Source organism: Mustela putorius, unplaced genomic scaffold, assembly GCF_011764305.1.
Source record: "Mustela putorius furo isolate JIRA1106 unplaced genomic scaffold, ASM1176430v1.1 tig00000224_pilon_pilon_pilon, whole genome shotgun sequence".
Taxonomy (NCBI): domain Eukaryota; kingdom Metazoa; phylum Chordata; class Mammalia; order Carnivora; family Mustelidae; genus Mustela; species Mustela putorius.
Genome location: NW_025421321.1, coordinates 6,361,444 through 6,381,972, shown reverse-complemented (window position 1 = coordinate 6,381,972; position 20,529 = coordinate 6,361,444). Strand labels below are relative to the sequence as shown.

At 45.9% G+C, this 20,529-nt stretch overlaps 1 long non-coding RNA gene across 5 annotated transcripts in view; it reads right to left on the bottom strand.

Annotated features, from left to right (window-relative positions):
- Nucleotides 1–17,307, bottom strand: part of LOC123391354 — a 112,170-nt gene extending 94,863 nt beyond the window's left edge. For all 5 annotated transcript variants that reach the window (XR_006605994.1, XR_006605998.1, XR_006605997.1 and 2 more), the window contains exon 1: nucleotides 17,091–17,307. This is a non-coding gene — a long non-coding RNA (uncharacterized LOC123391354). The remainder of the gene's footprint in view (nucleotides 1–17,090) is intronic.
- Nucleotides 17,308–20,529: the final 3,222 nt, after the last annotated feature.

The following is a 20,529-nucleotide window of genomic DNA, read 5'->3' as shown; positions in this document are numbered from 1 at the left end:
CAAGTAACCTTTTCACTCTGACCTTTACAGATAACATTCTGCCCTTTGGGGGCCAGTGACAAGCAATGAAGATTTCATTTAGGACGAGATCATTATTGAGGAGTATTTTTTCAACCTTTGTGTCACTGTTGCGGTGAGTAGAGCACTGGTGTTTCTCAAAGTTCCACAACTGACTGTACTTTCTCTTAAACCCCAGGAGAAAGCATGCACTTCCCTCCTGGCAGGAACCAGCATTTGCATACTCTGCTTTCTGGTCAATGTAAGGAGGAATAAATGCTCAGATTCACAGGGGGTACATCGGGTCCAGCCCCCCTGATTTATCCTGGGCTCATCTGAAACAGCTCCACTGTCTCCCAAAAGATGCCAAGTCCAGTGAAGAGGCTTAAAACAGGGGCTCTGCCTGTGTCTTCAAGGCACCCACTTATTCCCTGCAAATGTGTGCACAGTGAGGAGCAGACCAGCCAAAAGAGCCCGATGGGCTCTTTCGTCAGCCTGGAAGAAGAGACAATCTCCAGAGTCACAGTGAACTTTGTGGCTGGGTAGTGCTTCCCACTAGCGGGTTATTCTCTTCCCTAGGGTGTTCATATACAGAGAAATTGACACATCTCTTTCTGCATATCCAGCGCAGGAATTTACAGATAGACACAAATGCACTTTCTGAGACCCTCATCATAATTGCTGTGCTTTGGTGGAAATGGGCCATCCAAACCAAATTGCAGTAATCCTTCCAGGTTAAGAGGCTGAGCTTTATTCTGTTCCCATACTACACAGGGCTGGGAGATGTGGCTGAGTGTGGCTGTGCTGTGTTAGTAGGCCTTAAGAGCCTTTACCAGCCTTGTTTTGATATGAGCCTGCAGTTGGGGGGGAGGGTTGCAGAGGGGTGGTCAGCTGCACTCACAAATATTACGGGACTGCTTTGCCAGTGGAGACATCTGGGAAACTCCAAGAAGGGGAGAAAGCAGCAGGGTACCCCAGAATTTGGACAGCAGTAAAGCACTGCTGTTAAAAACACACCAGCTCTAAGAGACATGACTGAAACGGGGTACCACTAGCACATGACCTTGGGCAGGTGATTTAGGAACCCCCTACCCCCCCCCTCGGCTCCTCCGTCAAACCTGAATACAAACATGCACTTAAAGGCTTCAGTACAACGACCCACATTAAGCACATCGATGACGCACATTAAGCACGTGTTACGTCCTTAGTAAAAGACTGGGTCATTATCATTACTGTTACCCACTCAGAGAGAGAGCACAGGCTGCTGAATTCTGGTGGGCCATTCTCCCTCCAGCCCATTTAGAGGAGTTGAAAATAGAAGAGAGGACACAGTGCCCAGGGCCTCCTGTCAACAACAGCTTTGGAGTCCAGCCACCTGCAGCCCTGAGCATGGAGACCTTCCTCCGTGACAGAAGTCTAGGCTAAGGGCTAAGTGTGGCAAGAACATTCTCCTTAGGAGCAGAGGAAAATCTCATAGGTTGACACTCTCCCTGATTCCCCACCCAGTTTATTGCCAGGAAAGTGGAATCCCTTGCTTCTGTTTCCTGAAGGCAAGAAGGGAAAAATCCCATCAAACCCAATGTGCTGATAAAGAGGTGTCTGCTGGGGGCAGGGGGGTGAATGGAGTCCATACAACACTCTCACTCACCTCCAGTGGGTCAGCGCCCCATGCCACAGTGCATTCTCCACGAACAACATGCTCACACCAAAACTGAGAGCCAGCAACGGTGGTTGACAAACACGTGGCTTCTTCACAACATCACCTACTCCACGGCCACCCCACTCTTCTCGAAGTTTCTCCAGTGCCATGGGGAACCAACTCAATGCTTTTTCAATGCCCCCGCCCCTCCCTCAAAGCCCCGTACAGACCTATAACATCTTTTTTTTTTTTTTAAGATTTTATTTATTTATTTGACAGAGAGAGATCACAAGTAGGCAGAGAGGCAGGCAGAGAGAGAGAGAGAGGAGGAAGCAGGCTCCCCGCCGAGCAGAGAGCCCGATGCGGGACTTGATCCCAGGACCCTGAGATCATGACCTGAGCCGAAGGCAGAGGCTTAACCCACTGAGCCACCTAGGTGCCCCAGACCTATAACATCTTTAAAGCATAAGACTTGGTGCAGGAAAACTTGAAAATAGACAATAAATCTATATTCAATGCTCAATGCATCTATCCCTTGGGAAAATGTATACAGAACTTTCCTTTTTTTCTTTTGCTTCTCCACAAAAACTAATCTCGCTGTTACCCAGTGCCATTGAATTTAGTAAGACTGCAAGCTAAAATCAGCTCCTTGGCACAGCCAAATCTGGTCCTACGTTAGCTTGTAGGACCCAGAGTGCAGAGTGAAAATGTATGGCAAGGGGCCTGCATGGACTCCTCTGTGAGCGTCAGGAATTTGCTTTAACTCATACTGCAGCAGCCTCCCTACACACACACACACACACACACACACACACACACACACACACGGTGTTGTTGGAGCTAGGCCTGGTGTGCTGGTCCTGCTTAACAGAGAAGAGTGAGGGAATGAGCTCTTTGTAACCTGAAGAGGGGGAAAAGAGAAACATGGCCATGCCTGTGCTCTTAGAAGGGTTATTCATGTTGTTGCAATTTATTTTTTGTTGTCCACTGATTTCACTTCAAGGGCACCTCATCCCACCGGGTCTAGAGCCTCACAAACAAGACCTTTACTTCCGGCTGGCACAATGGTTGCTAATGCGTCCCATTCACCAAAGTCAGTACTGGAAAACAGCATTATTTTCAAGATGCTTTTACGTTTATAATAAAAGGGCATTTTTTTAAAATCACGACAAAACCGTTTTGATGTCTTGAGGTGTTTTTTTTTTTTTTCTTTCTTTCTTTAAGGACTCTGCATTTTGGACTAAGGGCCGTTAATAGTAGCCAGTCCTGATTGGCCAACATCTGTTTCTTTATAGGAACCTTTCTTGCCAAGTAGCTGGACAGCAAAACCCATTTGGTATTCATGGGAAGTACTTGCTGAACAATAATGACAATAATTGCCTCTGATTCTTGTGTTTACAACACTGCCAAAGTATCATTAGGGCCTTATTTATAGATAATAATGCTTATTAATCACAAGTATTTGAATTTTGGAATGTATTAGATTAATATTCTTTTGTACCTCAGTTCTGTACTAATGCCGTGAAAGACATTTGCTGAATGCAACTCATTGGGAATGCTTATTTTGAGCTGTAAAATAATGTGTGTAATTTGCAGGTGAAAGATAAAGAAATTACATGCCTACCTCGCAGGAGCCTCCACCATGATCAACGGCCAACGTGGAGCACTGGGCCCTAACTTTTCAATGAGAAAGCGAAGAAGCAAAATAAATGTCCCTGTAGGTATTATTTCGAAAAAATCTTGCAAATTTTTTTGACAGGAGTGCTCCCTAATAATAAGTTCAACATCCTGTTTCACTGTAAATCTTCAGTGGATAGCCTCGCTTCATTGAAAAGGGTCTGAGGTGAGGAATAATTAGTGATTCTGGAATAATTTCACATGATACAAGTTCTTGAGGCTCAAGGGAACAAAATAGGGTAGGCTGCTGTTTAAACAACAAAAGTACAATCTTGGGTCTAACTGCCCAGTCTATTAAACATCATTCATTTACTCACTAAATCTTGCTATGCATTTAATTTCCATGCAAGCAAATCTGAACGCTATTAAGTGTTTCCCTATCTTTATGTGCATCTAGAAATAAGAATCATTTAAAATTTTAAAAGATGATTTCACTTTTCTAGGTGTAATCCAGAGGATATCATTTCGGTCAGGATAATAAAACTTTATGAATAAATACAAAGCATTACTAGCCCATAATTTTTACCTGGTCACTCCCCCCTGAAGTTATACCAAATATGAAATCAGCAATTTTTATCTAGCCTACATTTTTATTTGTTCTTGGAGTATTCATGCTTTATGTGTTAAATAATACTTCAGCATGTTTAATTACATGAATGCAAAATGTAGTGACACAATTTTCCAGAAATTTTTGAGAAAGCAAAGCTTGTTAATAGAGATTCTTAGGTGCTATTTTTAAAATCATATTTGCCACTAGGTGTCTTTTTTTTTTAAGTTACCAGCAATTAAAGTTTATTAATGTTCTCTAGATTAAGCCCAAATCATGCTCAATCTTAGCCTACTCTACCAAACACTACTTTAAAATAGTCTGTGGGCCTAATTACCACCTACAATACGTAACATTGCCCTCCTGTATTTTCTCGATTTTTGTCCCCTGTCTCTCCTTGGAAAAAGTAAAGTAAGAAAGTAAAAGGAGACCACCTTCCAAATTACACTGAGAAAACTGTCCTCCCTACAAGACCCCTGAAAACCTGTTCAGCAAATGTTTCCAAGTCATAGCATACGAGGAGACTAAGATTCTAGTACATTACCCGTCTAATGCTAACATTTTAATCCATTGCTAGATGTAACTAACTTTAGCGATCCCAGTCGGACTATTTAACATTAATTTAAAGTATTTTGTGATATGTGTATATGTCTCCTCTCATGGGGCTAAGCAGAAAGGTGAACAATTATCCCATCAATATCCTCAGCCAAACCTGGCAAGTCAGGCCCCTCCACCCTTTTTATTTAAATCTGGTAAATATCTCAACGAGAGATCTGTTCAGGTGTGTGTTCCATCTCTCATTACACTGGTAGAATGAAGAATCAAGCACTATCTCACAGAATTTGCTGCGATCTTACAAATTTAATCACTACAGATAGCCAATCTAGATTGTTGAAATTTCGCTCTGTCTTCCCTCTTTTTTTTCCTTAATAGCTACGCAGAAGGGAGAGCAGCCTGAATTCTCTAGATAATTAATTCAACTCTCTGATTTATTTTGCCTTCGGTAGACCTCGCCTGGTTCTCTCTTTAAAAGAAGCTGGTAGTTGGATGAGGGAAGAAAAAAATAAATAAATGTTTTGAGAGAACACCGATACATCTCCCCTTCATGTGTGTCATTGGTAATGTCTAAACATTAAGGCTGACTACCTGAAATCCCTCTCGGGTGTCTCTCAGATTCACCCAAACGCTTACAGGCTTGGGAAGGAGAAAGAGAGAGGGAATGGGGGTAGGGAGAGAGAAAATGATTAGTCTACGAAGTTGGGAGTTTAAAGTGGAGGGGATTGAAAAGGTAATTCACTAGGAAAAATGGTTTGACAGAATAACGTGTAGTCCACAAACATCTAGCTGTTTCCTCAGAGCCTCGTTGGATATGAAACTTAAGATCTGTCAACATTTTATAGTTGCCCTGATTTAATAAGCATTTTTCCTTCTTTTCTTTAACTGCCAAATTTTTTAATAAAATTGAATCTTGGATGCCTAGAGTCTGGGGTGTTTTATTTGCTATATTATAGTTCTGTCTGCTGTTAGGCCACAGAATGCCAAAGTATTTATTCTGACAAATCTTTCTATATGTGTAACTTGAGCCTACTAAAATAGTTCTTTACCCACTTCATTAATTAAATCGGCAGAAAAGATTCTTTTACATTCTGGTAGTGAATGACTCTTGGTCCAAATTTTTGAATGAATGTTGCGCATTTTAAAATCATTACGTAGCCTGTGCCTACTCATATCACGCCACACCATCACACAGAAAACTTTCTTAAAATAAAAGACTAATTTATTTTTGCAGTTATTTCAAAACCCCATCTAGAATAAAAAGGTTTTTTGCCTCTTTACAAGCAATATTCCTTTTTTAAGATTTTCACTTGTGGTATTTCCATCATTGTGACTTCAAACTTTTTAATAAAGAGGTTAAGAAACAAACCTGGAGAAGCAGCTTGCTAAATTGGATTTTGTTTTTACAAGCTCACCACTAATATTTAGATACCAATGAGGAGTTATCTGTCTTTGAAATACACTCTCTGCAATAAATGACAAATTACACATGGGAACACCACCTTAAATATGTTTTCCAGGAAAGAAATATACATTTAAATAAACATAGAAAAACCAAAATAATATTTTTATGACATTAGTAAATGTAACTCTCATTATGTGAGAAAGCTCCTCCTATCATGGTCTTCAAGAAAGTTTCAAAACTTTACCATTGATTCCTTTATTAACTAGGACAAATCACTTTTAAAGCATAACATTTGGGTATAACATTTCTTTACATTTGCCAACACAAAAGTATATTTGGATTCTTGCCAATATATTCATTTTAACTGTAATTCTTATTTTAAGAAGGGAAAAAAAAACTTTGAAAATTCTACGATTCAGAATATTATCTAACCAGAAACAAATAGGTAACATGTCATCCCATGTTAAACAAATCATTTCAAGTATAAATATATGGTTTCAGATTTCCCGTTTACACTCTGAATTATCACTAGACTACTGAAAGTCTTTTGATGATATAAAGGCACATAAAATTAAAATACTTAAAAATATTTTCTTTATGGTAGAATGGAAAATAAAACTAATGCTATTTTCATTGCATTCAGAATTTAATTTTTGTTTTAAAGCAACAGTATTTAATTTGCAGGGGGGCAAAATACCTGAATTTAGATAGAATATTTTTATTTTAAATGTGCATTCTAAAATACAATACCTTTTTATTCTACATAAGACAAGTTATTTTAAGTTCGTAGTACTTTTAAATGGGGTGTGCTTAAGATATTAATACTATGCATGTATTATTTACTGATTTCTGTGGTGTCATCTTACAGTTAGCACAATTCAGATTTCCAAATAAATTGTGAACATTTTTTCAATAGGAATACGATTTACTCTCCCAGCTATTTTAAGACTATCTGTTGTACAATGTATTGTTAATCGTAGAAGTTTGCTATATTACACATGGACATGTTATATGCAAATGTATTCAGTTGGGGGTATGTATATATGTTGTTATGTTATGTACATAAACATCTACCCATGTGCATATGTATATTTACATCATGTATAAATATGTGTATATTACCAAAGGGTACTATACTGAAGGAGGAGGAGGAGCTTCTAAGGGTTGCCAAACAATATTTTAGTTAACTGTTAACTGAGTGCTGTTTTCTATGGAAGTAATTAGGTTTTCCTTTTTCTCACAGTCCCAAAGGTGGGTGTTTATAGACATGGTTTAGATATTTACTGTTTTCCAAAAGGCTAGTTGTATAATCGTATGTCAACATAAGCTTTAAATAAATTAGTGATACCCTCCCCTGCACCTTCCCCTTCTCTTAGGAAAGCCTATGGGCAAACAGCCTGATTAATAATTCAAAGAAAAGCTAAATTCTGGTTTTCCAAAAACAAAAACTCATCTCGTTAAACATTAACATCAACCATTAACGTTCTTTATTAAAATGTAGCCATCTATAAATTACCCTGTGACAAGGAATAACTGAAATTCTATCAAGATGTTAGCTGGTTAGGTCTCTTGAGATGAGGATCTGTAAATTTCACTTACAGCCTTTCTCCAGGACAGGAAGTCTTATAAAGTATTGTGGCTAATAGGAAAAACACCTAATATTAATAAATCCAAGAAATAAAAAATATATATACATGCCACTGTTTTCTCCAAATTACTAAAAATCCTCAGATACAAACAGAAGGGCAAAAAGAGGACAACTAAAAGTGTTTATAAAGTTTCTCTTTAGGGTTCTCTGAGCCTCATGCTATTAAAATACAGTTCGGCAATTGGGTTCATATTCTCAGTAATGGAGAGAGTATGGAAGCTTTTTCTGAATTCTCTCTGCCCTGTCTTCCCTTTGAGAGTTGAACAATCTGGATGGGACTGATTAATGTTTTAAGAAGGAGGGATTGCATCTGGCCCAAGTTTTCTTCTGCAAGTCTGCTTTTCTCTTCTCTAATGAGAGATAACTGACAGCCCTGTTTTGTATGAAATTATGGAAATCACAGACTGGAGGAAAGGGAAGTCATTATTTCAGAACTGAAAAGGTGTGGGTGTCTTCACGCCCCCCCCCCAAAAAAAAATTGCCCATCACTGGAAAGGAGCCAGTAAACTGGGAAGGGGCTGAGGACAGTGGCACAGAACAGGAGCACAACTAGTCAGCTAAAGAGATAGCCAGAAAGTGATTTTCAATTGATTGCTACCTCCTCCCTACGCGTCCAAAAATCAAAACCACCTCCAAGCAGTTTTTAAGGCCAAGAAAGAGAGGAAGCAGATACACAAGCCCCTGAACCCTGGCTTCCCAGGGAGTGAAATCAAGTCCTCAGAGCAGGCTGGATGATGGAAATGCTCTCGGTGGCATTTCTCAGCGAACATTGTCCCTTTCAGTCTTACCCTCGCTCACGTGAGTCGGGGCATCCATGAATATCCCCGGACCACAAGAGGGATCTCTTTGGGAATCAGACCCGACGAAGGCAAAAGAAGGAGACGCACGTGCAGAGATGGGGTGTGTGTTGGGGGCGGGGGGGGGGGGTTACTGCAGATTTAGATCTCGAGGCTGCAAAGGTTACGCTTGCCCCGGAGCATCCCGTACCGCCTCCTGCCCTGCCCTGCGCGCGCACCGCACTCACACGCACGCCCTCGCACACGCACACCCTCGCACACGCACACCGCTACAAGCAGCTCCGCTCGCCGGACTGCTGAGGAGGCAGCCCCTCCGAGGTGCGCTCGCCGGAGGTGAGGCGGCCCGGTCCGGCACTGCCCCCCGCGAGCGCACCGCGCGGCTCTCGGGTCTCCGGAGCCAGCAGGCCTGAGACAAGGCGCGCGACCGCCCGCACGAGCAGGGGCCGCCCGGCGCGGACCGGAGAGGGGGCGGGAGCAGGCCGTGGAGGGGATGTCGCCGCCGCCTCCTTCCCCGCGCCTCCCTGCATGCCCTCGCTCCCTCCTCCCGTCCCGCAGCGGGGAGCTGGCGTTCGAAGGAGGCGGTGGCGCCGCGTGCGCCGGGGGAGGGGGCGGGGCGTGGCCGTGGGTAGCACGGGAAGCCCACGCGGCCCGGGAGCCCGGGCGAGCGGCGCGCTGGCTCCTCCCGGCGCTGGCCTGCAGGGGGCGCCGCGAGTTGGCGCCCCGCTGAGGCGTGGGCGGGGGCGCGGGCGCGGGGGGCGGGGGAGAGGCCCGGCAGCCAGCCTCCCTGCGCGGAGGAGGTGCCGGGCGGAGGACCGGGACCGAAGCGGGTTTCCCCCGCGCCGCGCGGTAAGGGTCTGGCGGAGTTCTGAGGCTGGGGCTCACCCGCCGCACCAGACTCAGTGACTGCACGCCGGTCATCAACGAGAGGCCGCGGGGCGTCGCAGCCCGCTCGTCTGTCTCCGCGGCTGCAGGAGGCCGCGAGCTGGCAGGGGGTGTTTGCCACCTGGCTGGTTGGCTTGGCTTGACTCGGTCCTGGCTCTGGAGTTGGGGGGGAGAAGGGCGGCTTTCTTTTCTCTCCTCCGCACAGCCGCGCAAAGCGTCGCAAAGTTTCCTACCCCTCGGGGAACGACGGCGGGTAAAGTTCGAGCCTTGCTTTCTGGCTGGGACGACCCGAAAGTACCAGAAGTCCGGCCGGCGAGCTGCACCTTCGGCTTCCCCAGCAGTCACCCTCAAATGCACGCCCCTTCCCTGGCCAAGCGTGGATGCGGCCGGTCCTGGGCTGGGGGAACGGGGAGACCCGGAATCGGCGGCCGCGTCTGCCTTTCCGCTCGGCGGGGTTCTGCGCCCCCATCCCCGGGGACTAGCCCACCCTGCAGCATCGTTGGAGGAGGAGAGCAGGGGCCATGCTCCAAAAGTATAGAGTTCAAGTCCTCACAGGCACGGAGGGGGAGCTTGATCTGTCTCAGGGACTCTTCACACACCCCACAGGGGCGCCCAGGGTCAAAAGTGCCTTTGGAGTAAACCTGACTTTGTGAAACCTCGAACTCTAGGGTGTCCACGTCCCTTTCTCATTCCAGAAGTTCAGCTGAGCTTTGGATAGTAATTGTCCCACGTCCTGATCGGGACCAAGCAGCCAAGCCATGGCCAGAGGTGTGCGAATTTTTTTTTAAAGACCCACATCTTATAAATGTGAGATTTTTATCTGGCAGTACAGATTACTTAAAGCGTACCATTTCTCTGCGATCCAATTTTATTAGGATTTACTCTCATTTGTGCTCGACTTCTCTGGGGAAATAATACTTTGATTAATGTAATCCTGGCCCGGGATCCGCCACATGCCCCTCGCCCCTCTCCCAAGAGAAGGGGCCTGTTTGACAAACAATAACAGCAGTAACTCTTGCAATCTGCCCACACCTTTGGGGGTGGCTGGGGAGAGGGTGACACACGTTCAAACGCCGTTTTCTAAATGCAACGGTGAGAGAAGGGAGCTAGCTCTGCAAGCAGCGAACTTTCCAGAGACAGAGCCCTGGGCATCCAGGCGCGGGGGCTCATGGGGAGGGACTCTAAGTGGGGTGCGCGCGTGGGTGCATGTGCGCGCCTGCCCTCTGATTGCTCCCAGTGTCTGCCTCTTTGTCCCCCGCCACAGGCCTCCGCCACAGGGTTCTGTGCGCTCTTGGTGAACAGTCCCCGGACCCAGGGAGCGTCCACAGCGCCCACCCGCGGCCCCAAAACATCTCGAGAGCAGATCTTAGGAGATAACCAGTACCGACCTGAGGTGCCCTGCAGTTGCCAAAACCTCGGCTAGAAACCTAGAACGTGGGACTAAATTCAACGGTTCTCCTCATGCATACATGCATGTCTCCATCCATCCTGCATAAATGCATACCCTACAAATATGCGGACGGAGGCACGGAGAGCTGCACCTTGCCCTTGCTTCGGGGTGAGAACGGGCGCCCCCTTTCCCTCTCTCCCTCCTCCCGCGCAGCACTGGCCCCCTCCCGAAGGGAGAACAACAGCTCAATTACGGAAAGGAGCGAAGGAAAGAAATCCCAGGCTCGGAGGCGCCCGCTGCTGCTCCTCGGGTCCCCTTCCCTTATGCCCCGTCCCCACCCCCACTGTCCCCAGTTCGGGGAGGGCGGGGATGCGGCGGTGCGAAGGGGTCCTGCCCTGCTCCGCCAGAACAAAGCCCACCGCGGGAGCCCGCGGCCGCGCACCGAGCCGGTGACAAAGGCGGGCGGGCGGCGCCGAGCTCCAAGTCTGCGCTCCAGCGGCGGAGCGGGAAGGAGGCCTTGGGAGGTGGGGAGCGATTTGCACCCTGTTTTTCCTGGACTGTTCCCTCTTGCTCCTGTGTACCCAGTGACCTGTTACGGTGACTCAGCCTTCACCTCTTCGCTGTCCCGCACCCCAGTCTTCCTCTCTCTTGTCCCTTTCGGTCCCCAATCGCCCTCCTTTTTTCTCCACCTTACTCCTTTTACCTTTTATCCTTCTCCTTTGGCCTTTTTATTTTTTCTTTTAAATCTCTTTACATTTTTCTTTTCCATAGAAAAGCAATGCTAATTTAACTTCTGAACACCGCTGTGGGCGTTCAAACGATAGTTTGAAAGACCTTTAAAGGCAGTGTTTAGAGAGAAAGGGAATAATGGGATCCTCTTAATTTTATTACACAAACTGTAATCTAAAAAAAAAAAATAAAATGCAGTACAAGGAAGAAGAGCTTGGCCCTGAGACCCCCACAAGTCACCACCTATTCGGGAGAGGTTACTTCCGACAGCCACAAGTGGAGTGCTCCGCTAGGCAATGCAGCCCTGGAACGCTGGTGTCCCTCAAGACAAACCTAGTTTCTAGGGAAAGTTCCAATCGGACTTTAAAGCCCTGGCAAAGAATCGCCTATCAGACCCCTGCAAGAAAATCGTAGTGTTTTCGAACTTATGATACTTCAATAATGTGTTTGTCCAAGTCAAATTTTACTTGTTTTTGAGTCGTGAACAAAAAATAAAGGGAAGAGCCTAGGCCATTTTGGACAATACATGCCATGACTTATGGGGATTTTTGCACCCAGATATAATATTAAATTAAGATTTGACCTCTCTCAAGCATCACTGTAAGACTGGATCCTTCCCTTGGGCTTTATTGAGTAATCAGGCTCCCTGCAGAAAATTTGAGAGGAGGAGGGCCTTCAAAGAAGTAGGGGATACCTAACTTTTAACTAGGGACAAACCCCAGTACATGAAACTGCAGAGAGCAAAGTCACTTAGTTCTACTACCGAAGTCTCTTTTCCAAATATAGGGCTGAAATTATATTGCTGCAAACCATGTAGTAGTTGAAGTATCAAATATCAATAAACATTGGTAATGTATTTTAAAGTTGGGAATGTATTTTAAAGGTGAACAAAAATAACCGCACTTTCTTGAAGACTCCCTGTGGCTGAGGGGTCTAGGGTGGGCCTAAAGAGGTAGCCTGACATAAATGGGAACTTCCACATTCACCCAAGAGACGCCACATTTTCCCACATTGGGGAAAATGTCCAAAAGAGCAGCCTTCAGTCTGGTAAGCTGCGCTCAGCTCCTCAGACAATAGCTGAGTGCAAATGCCAAAAGATCTAATAATAAAAAACAGAGACACCAAAGTGCAAGAGTTGTTTTCTGATGTGCCACGATGATTCTAATCCATCACAAAACTACTCAGTTCCAAGCCAGAAAAGAGATACTGTATAATGTACAGGAACGGTCTGGATAGAGTGTTTCCAAAGGAGAGGAGGATTCAGTTCTGTTAGAACCACAAGCTCCGAAAATCCAGCCACCCCTCTGGCAAGACTGAGTTAATATTTCTAGGTTTTGTTTTTAAAAAAACAGACACAAAAATTCATACGCGTTTGTGTGCACGTGCGCGTGCGCGCGCGCACACACACAGACACACACACACACCAATCTGACCTTGGAATATTTTCCTACCTAGGATATACCCACATGTTTTGGTTAATAAATCACCATCATCACCCTGGTCAATCAGCTGGGTTCTATGTTACCTAGCTCTGTGAATTTAAATTCGAAGAAGACCATTGTGTTGGGGGGGGGGGGGGAATAGGGAAGCAGGGAGGTGAGAGGGGCAGGCAAGAATAGTCCATCACCACGTTGTGTCAGCTATGGCTGCCCTAGCGATTGGTAGTTTTCATTACTAGACTTGCCAGGTGCATACATGCAGCTAGAGCGGGCAAACACTTGGAAATGGGTTGTTTTAAAAGCTTGCACTCGATAACCAACTTAACATGCCTTTTTCATTTAGATTCCACAGTCTGAAATGGCCTGTAGTTTAAAGCAGTCCTACAAGCATCAGAAGTAAAGCTTCTTACTATTTAGGGTGAGAATTTCTAGTGTCTGAATTTACAATTGCTCCTCCAAACCCATCTTAAAAGGGGAAAAAAAAAAAAAAAAACTAAGTGTTTGCTCCCTTCCTACAGATCATCAGATAAAAGTGATACAAAGAACTGGGCTGGGAAGGAGGGGGCTATCCACAGGCTTCAAAAATAAATAAATAAATAAAAACTTAGCAAGACCAAGAAACAACTCATCCACTGCCAAGATGACAAATATTCATTTCCACCCAAAAGCTGCTGTTGAAGAGCCCCTTCCTTTGTATATGACACACAGTATGGGTTATGAATATGTTTAACATTTTAATTTGTAAATGATAATTGCGAATGTGCTTCTACAAATATCAGAGCACCTTACTATCCTCAAATGGAAGCAAAAGAGTAAATACCCATTTTGTGTTTTGTACGTTTGACCTAGGTAATGTTCTTCATTCTCTCCTTTGGCAAAAGCAATTTCACCATCCCCAACGATTAAAAGCCTGTAGTTTTGCCCAGCACTTGGGATCTTAATTCATACCCAGCTTGATCATTGCCACCTCCAAATCATTATAGAATCCTAACACGATTTCTATAATATGTCAGTTCTCAAATTAACTTGTTGCTTTACCCAGAATTATTATTTTCTGTTTCCTTTACTTTAGGTAATCTGAGACTATAGATATCATAAGGAGCGAGCATTTTTCATTGGTGTGGTATGTGTGTATGTGTGTGTGTGTGTCTTTAAGTACCTTTGCAAGAAAGGAAAGTAGCAGCCAACATAGTTATAATCACAGATCTCATAGAACCAAAAAAATTCACTCTCTAAATATGTACAATTATTGCTTTTTTTCTCCCAAACTGTCTTGCTAAATAGAAAAAGTTTCCTTTCTCCTTAATAATTTTTAAATGCGTTTAGCGACCCTGGACACACAAAGTAAACTGGAGCTTAGAGGCATTTGTCCAGTTCACGTGAATCTTCCCCAGAAGTTCTTTGTCTGAAAAAGTCCGGAGAGCTGAAGAAAAAGCAATGTTTGGACTCAGATTACACAGTTTCTTTAAATTTCCACCTTGTTTTATTAGCACAAACCTGACAGTACATCTCCTGACTAAATGTGAGAGCTCCCGTTCGAAAATCGTGGAATTAAAATGTTGCTCAGACTATCTGCTTTGCTCACAGGAGTCTCATAATCTCTCAACTCTCCTGAAATTGAATGCCATTTATAAATCCAAACCTTGACTTTTTCAAGTCAGTTTCAAAGAAAAACTTCTCCTGGCTGGAACCAGGTTGATTTGGAGTTGAGTTTGAAAGAATAAAGTGTCTTTTCCCCTCTTCCAGAGGGACATTAGAGCTTTCACAAAACGTGCCCCCTTCCTAACAGGCTCTGTGACACATTCACAGGTGCGTTGAACCACTGAACCGTGGAAGCCAGCTTCTCACTTCCAGTCACTCATGGCTTCCCTTCCTTAGTCATAGTCTCTAAATCTCCTTGGGAAAATTGTTAGTGACAAACAGACTAATTCCTCAGAACTGGTCAGGATTTGCCCTTCACTATTTTAGGAAGTTTTCCGCACATTTTTTTTTTTCATCCTTTGCTCAATAAAGTTCAGTCTTCATTGGCCGTACCTAAAAATCCCTGAGGCGGGAAGCTTGTGCTCTATTAAAACTTTTCTTCAACTGTGTTAAGTAATATTGTCCCCAAAAGTTTCAAGCCCACAGTTTCCTCTCACCGACGGCTATTTTGTATTTTCTTTTCCCTAACAAGGCTTTCCAGGGTAAACCCCAAATCTTCTACAGCTATAGGAAGTAGCCAGAATTGAAGTAACCATTAAGTATCAAATGGAGTAAAAGGGATACTGGAAGCCTTGACTAAATCTCCAAGAGCCTGAGTTCTATTTAGAAGTCAAAGCATGTATCAAGTTGAAGAACATTTAGTATTTAACAGATAATACCTTAGAATGCAATTTTGCTCTCTTGACTGCTTCCCCAAAAATAGAACCTGAAATGTAGCTTCTTAAGTAACTTATTCTGTGCTCTTGATAATTTTTTAAATGTTTTTGCTTCCATAGCCCAATTCTGTTTCCCAATCCTACATACACTTCACTGAGAGAAATGGACAAATGCTTTTTTTGTTTCTCTGTGGTTTTTTTGTTGTTTGGTTTTGTTTGGTTTTTTGTTGTTTTTTTTTTAACTGTATTTCCTTCAGGGCCATTTCACGGACAGGGATGGGTGGGAGACAGAGAGGTCACGTTCCTCACATTTAAAACCCTGTGTTATGTAATGAATCCACTCCTCATTGTGAATATGCATAGAGAGGTAGGGGTGTTTGTTCCTTTGGCAAGTTTGGAGGAGCAGATTTGCTTTTGAAACAGCTACATTTTACTCAGAACCTGCTAAGGCGAGTCAGTGCGCCCCCTGCTGACAAGTCAACAGTGCGACTCCCGAGCACTTCCAAAGTTTATTTTGTTCAGTAAACCGTGTCATATAAAATTAACAACAACCAATAAAATTAGCTTATATGTTTCAACTGTAAAAGTCCAAAACAAAATAAAGCTAGTTTTAGTGGCGCTAGAAATCTCTAGTTTGGCTTTTTCTCTTTGGCTGAACCGAGGTCCTTTTATCTAAAGCCCAGTGCACAAACATATAGCTTAATGTGACTAGTGTTCTTCCTTTTATTTCTTTCTCTATGGCAACCAATATGCTCTGCTCAGAAATGTTCCCCATCAAGGAAACAAATGATCTTCAGGGAGCAGCTCTATATGGCATCTGGTCCAATGGAGCACAGAGAGTTAACCCCAGTCAAAAGCAACGCTGCCAAGCACGTAAACAAGGAGTGGAAAACTGGTGATTCTTACCACCCCCTCCCCAACTGAAACTGCTTCCTCCCTCCTTACAAACCATTTCACTGATTTGGCATCAACTGTTTCCAAAGAAATTACAAATTTTGAATTGTAAGGTGTTCTGGAAGCAAGCGTGCAATAAAATTCCAGCCATTTGAACCTACCCCCTCATCACATCAGACTCGGCTTTCTTTAAAAAAGAACAAAACCAAGAAGCTTTTACAATCCTCTCCAGCCTATTTCACCAAGGTAAGGTGCCCACACAGGCTTGGCCTTGGCCTAGCTCTTTCCTCCAGCCATATTTATCTAATTAACTGCACCTCGCAAGTAACTTCCCCCTCGATTTTTACAAAACCCAGGGACAGTGGCAAGGGTGGAGGGCCAAAGACGGCTGTCAAAATGGAAAACAAAGTAAAATCTGGTTTTTTATAATAAAGCTCCCGCTTCCTTTGGGAATAAAGTGGAGGATGTCCTGGTTAGTTTTGATTGATCACCCTTTTCTGATGGACTTTCACTACCGAGCTGGGAGGCACCAACTGAGACTGCTCCCCAGACTCGCCATTAACCAGGGGTGCACTGACTTCCTGCCTCCTCTTCCTCCCCTGCTTCCTTCCACTGCAGCTCTCTGCCCTCCCTTTGCCAAGCCCCCCCCATCCCCCTGCTCCCAGCAGGAATCCCCCCACCACAATCCCAGACAAGCACACAAGGGTCACCACATCAGCCCTGGCTACAGAAAGGGGGTAACTTCCCCTCTGTTCCTGATTCTCTGGGGGGGGGGGGGCAAAACAAGAAATATGTATAATACTGCGTGCTTTATAATGATTTTTTCTAGGGCTCTCCCTCACAACCAACAATTAAAATTAATAGCACTCTCCTCCCCCACCCCTCAAAAAGTGAAATGCCTCACTACAGGGGAGCTTTGGAATGAGTCCATCTTTTTATGTAATATTTTAGCAGGGTTGAGTGTTTTTACTCTCCCCCAGCACACTTTCCCTTCCTTCCTTCAAAACAGTTGCTCTGTGAACCCTCTCTTGTCCCAAGCCATGAAAATAAGCTCCCAAACCTACAAGAGCATAAACAAACCGGAAAAGGGGGGAGAAAGAGAGAAAGCAGGTAAAGAAAATGAAAAGGACTTACCGAACAAACTTCCAGGATTAGATTTTAAAATAAAAGAAGATGTTTTATTATTTTTTAAAGGTGCCTGGGGGGGGGGAGGCATATTCTCAACTCCCCAGAACCGATGCATCCTTAGTCTTCCCTTTACACTGACTCTTCTAAACCCAGCTCTCCACCAGTCTATTATTTTCACCAAAATATATGAAAATGTATGCAAATGAAAATCAGCACTAACTGTTCTCCCCTTGTTATATACTTTGGATTTTTTTTTCCAGACAAAACAATCACACTCGGCAAAGGGAGGGGGCGGATGGGGTGGGGCTGGGGGTGGGGGGAGGCTGGGGAGCGACTCGAAAACTAAATACGCGCAGAAAGGGGGGGAGGACGAAGGGGACAGACCTCGGAACAGAAGTGTATTTCTGTTATCGAGGAGCACAGCGTTTTGGGGGGCTTCCCATATGCACACACACCCTCCTTGAAAAGAAAGAAAGTGGATCTGTTTGCAGAGGCGCTATCACGTTTCATCAGGCCACCTGAGACTGCTTTTGAAAGCGTGTACTGTGAAATTCATAGCAGTAATTTAGACAAAATCCTCACTGTATATTAATGAAAGGCGGCCCCATGGCTCTGTTCCTATCCTCCCCATTCAGTGTAAACAAAACCACGAGACTCTCTCGGTTTTTGAGCCGGATCCAAGCAAAATCGGCAGGAAAGGAAAACACGGGGTGCTGGCACCGACTATTCAAACGTCTGCACCTGGAGATCTCAGATTTATTCAATGAAATCTGTGTTCCGTCTTTTATATATACATATACACATACATAAATATTTTTTTTTAAAGGAATCTTAGGGGGACGTAAAAGGGGGAAAAATCCGTTCTGTTTGGGGTTTGGTTACCGCTGCCTTTCAGAGCTGTACCTTAGCAATAATGGCTTTGCTAAAAACCTACCTACGACGGTATCTCTCACCCGGCAAGCAGGAGCTGGAGGAGATCTTAAATCCTACGCGTCTACAGTTAATCTCGAGATCATGCAAAGGCGTAGCTTGCGGCTGGGCTGGAGAGCTCTGGCTTTAACTGAGTACACCTAACTGCATTCAGCCAGAGGAATGATTCCTCGGGAGAGGGCAGCCCGGTTCACAGATTAATCGGAGCACACCGGCGGCTCCGCGACTACCCCCAGGGCCGCCGCTGGAGCTCAGGACTGCCGGCTGGAGGAGCTGGCTGGGGGCGGCGGGCGCAGGGCTGGCGCACCCGCAGCCAGGGGTGCGGGATGCACGCCCGCGCACACTCATTAGAAACGATGTATTTATTGAATGTCCGAGTTGGGTTAGTTCATTGGAAATCCCCGAGGAGGGTTCAATTTGCCCTTGTTTTCGTTGCCACTTTCTCTTTTTTCTTGGTTCGCTGAGGTTCCTCTGTGCAGCGTTTCCGCTTGGCCGCGTCCCCCCACCCCCGCTTCTCCCGCCTACCCTGCGCGCGCCCCCTCCCGTCCCCCTTAACTCTTTCAGCCAGGCTGGGGCTGAGAAAGCGTTTGTCGCCGCCAGCCCATTCACTACGTAAACCCATCCGAAACAGAAAAGAAAGAAAAAGCACCACTGTGTCTAAGAATAGCGAGCAAGCAAAACACCACTAATAACCATAGAGGGGAAAATACATACACACACACACACACACACACACACATATATATATATATACATACACACACACATATATATACATACATACATACATATACATATGCACACACAAGCACAATGTAAGCGGTGGAGGGCGCGGCTAGTGGATCCTGGTTCTTTAGGCCGGCTCCCGCTGCACTGGGAATCCCCGGAGCCTTTGGGGTGGAATACACTTACGATGGATCTATGGGGAAAGGTCGAGCTGATTGCTTTTCAAATACATCGCAGGGCTCTGCTGACCGGCACCCTCCAAACACACAAGGACACGCTCGCTACTTGCTTGAATCCCAGAGGAGGGGGGAGGGAAGAAGGGAGGGAGAGCGCAGAGGCAGAGAGGGGGTGGGGGAGAGAGCAAGCCGCGGCAGCGAGCGGTCCGTCTCGCACGCGCGGGCACCGCGCTGGTCCTGGGCTGCAGGTTTCCCAGATGATGGCATCCGAGAACTTAAACAAAGGGGGACGCCGCCAGCGCAAAGCGACTGCGGAAAGTTGCGGTGGCGGATTTCCAAGGAGCGTGGCCACGACCCGAGCCCTTGGCGATGCGAGCTCTCCCTTTCCACCCCCGCCGAGACAGAGATGGGGGCCGGCTGGTGAAGGAAAAAGGAAACTTTGAAACCACTGGGGATACATCTGCCTATAGGTATTAGCGTGAATGGTGCATCCATGCCACGCGCTTTACAAATCTCTGGGATGGGGGTGGGGGCGGGGAGGGCGGCAACACAACGCAGTACTAGGTGAAGTGGGTAGGTTGCTATTTTTCATGATTTTTTTCCCCTCTTCATTTTCCTTCTGATTTTAACTCCCCACACACACACACCCCCGCCACCTCCTTTCTCCCATCCCTCCCTCCCTTTTCTCTCCCCTTTCATCCCCCTTCCCAGACTGGTAGCGAACGCCCTGAGCCGCGGAGAGTACGCCAACCTCTTGGCCGGACACTAAGAGTTAAGATGTGGCGGAGGGGGTGGAGGGGGAGGGGCGGAGAGGAGAAAGTGGCCAGGGGGAGGGAGGCTGGGCGGGGGGGGGGGGCGACAGATTTCCAGCTTCTACGACGCTCTGCCTAAATTAAAAAGCAACCAATCGGAACGGCCGGAAGGGGGGCCGCGCGTCCTGAGCCAGTCATTCTGGGCCTGCCAATCACCCAGCGGGTAGCCAATCAGCGGGGGCCCTGGTGCTCGACTTCCTTGTATTTGGGAAAGTGTGGTGGTGGGTGCGCGCTCGCGGCGGAGGGTAAACATTCGACAGTCCCTGCTCTGAGAGGGAGGGACAGAGAGCGAACTGTCAGATCCCAGCGAGAGCGGGCGGGCGAGAGAGGGAGAGGGAGTGAGAGAGAGAGAGAGAGGGAGGGAGAGGGAAAGTGAGAGAGGGAGAGAGAGCGCGAACGAGGGCGCAGAGCGAGCTCCCGCTGCAACTCCGCTTCGGCTCGGCCAGCGCCAGCGCCGTCGGTGCACTCTACGAGCCGTGCAACGTGCCCACTGGAGTTGGTTGTGTATCAAGGATCCCCTATATGCACACACACACCTCCACCTCCACCAATGCACTCTTCTTCCTCCTCCTCCTCCAGACAACTGCTGGGAAAAAAATAAAACACCAACCCCAACCGTCAGCAACAAGGTAACAGAGCCATTCGACCTCATTTTTCTCCTGTTCAATTTTTTCCTTGTTATATTTGTTTCCTAATTTCTGCCCAAAAGGAAAGATGTCGCATCAGACTGTGACTGTTGCGAGGAGAATGAAAAAGGACTCTTGTTTCAGAGGCAACCAAGAGCTCCGGCAATAGCAACTT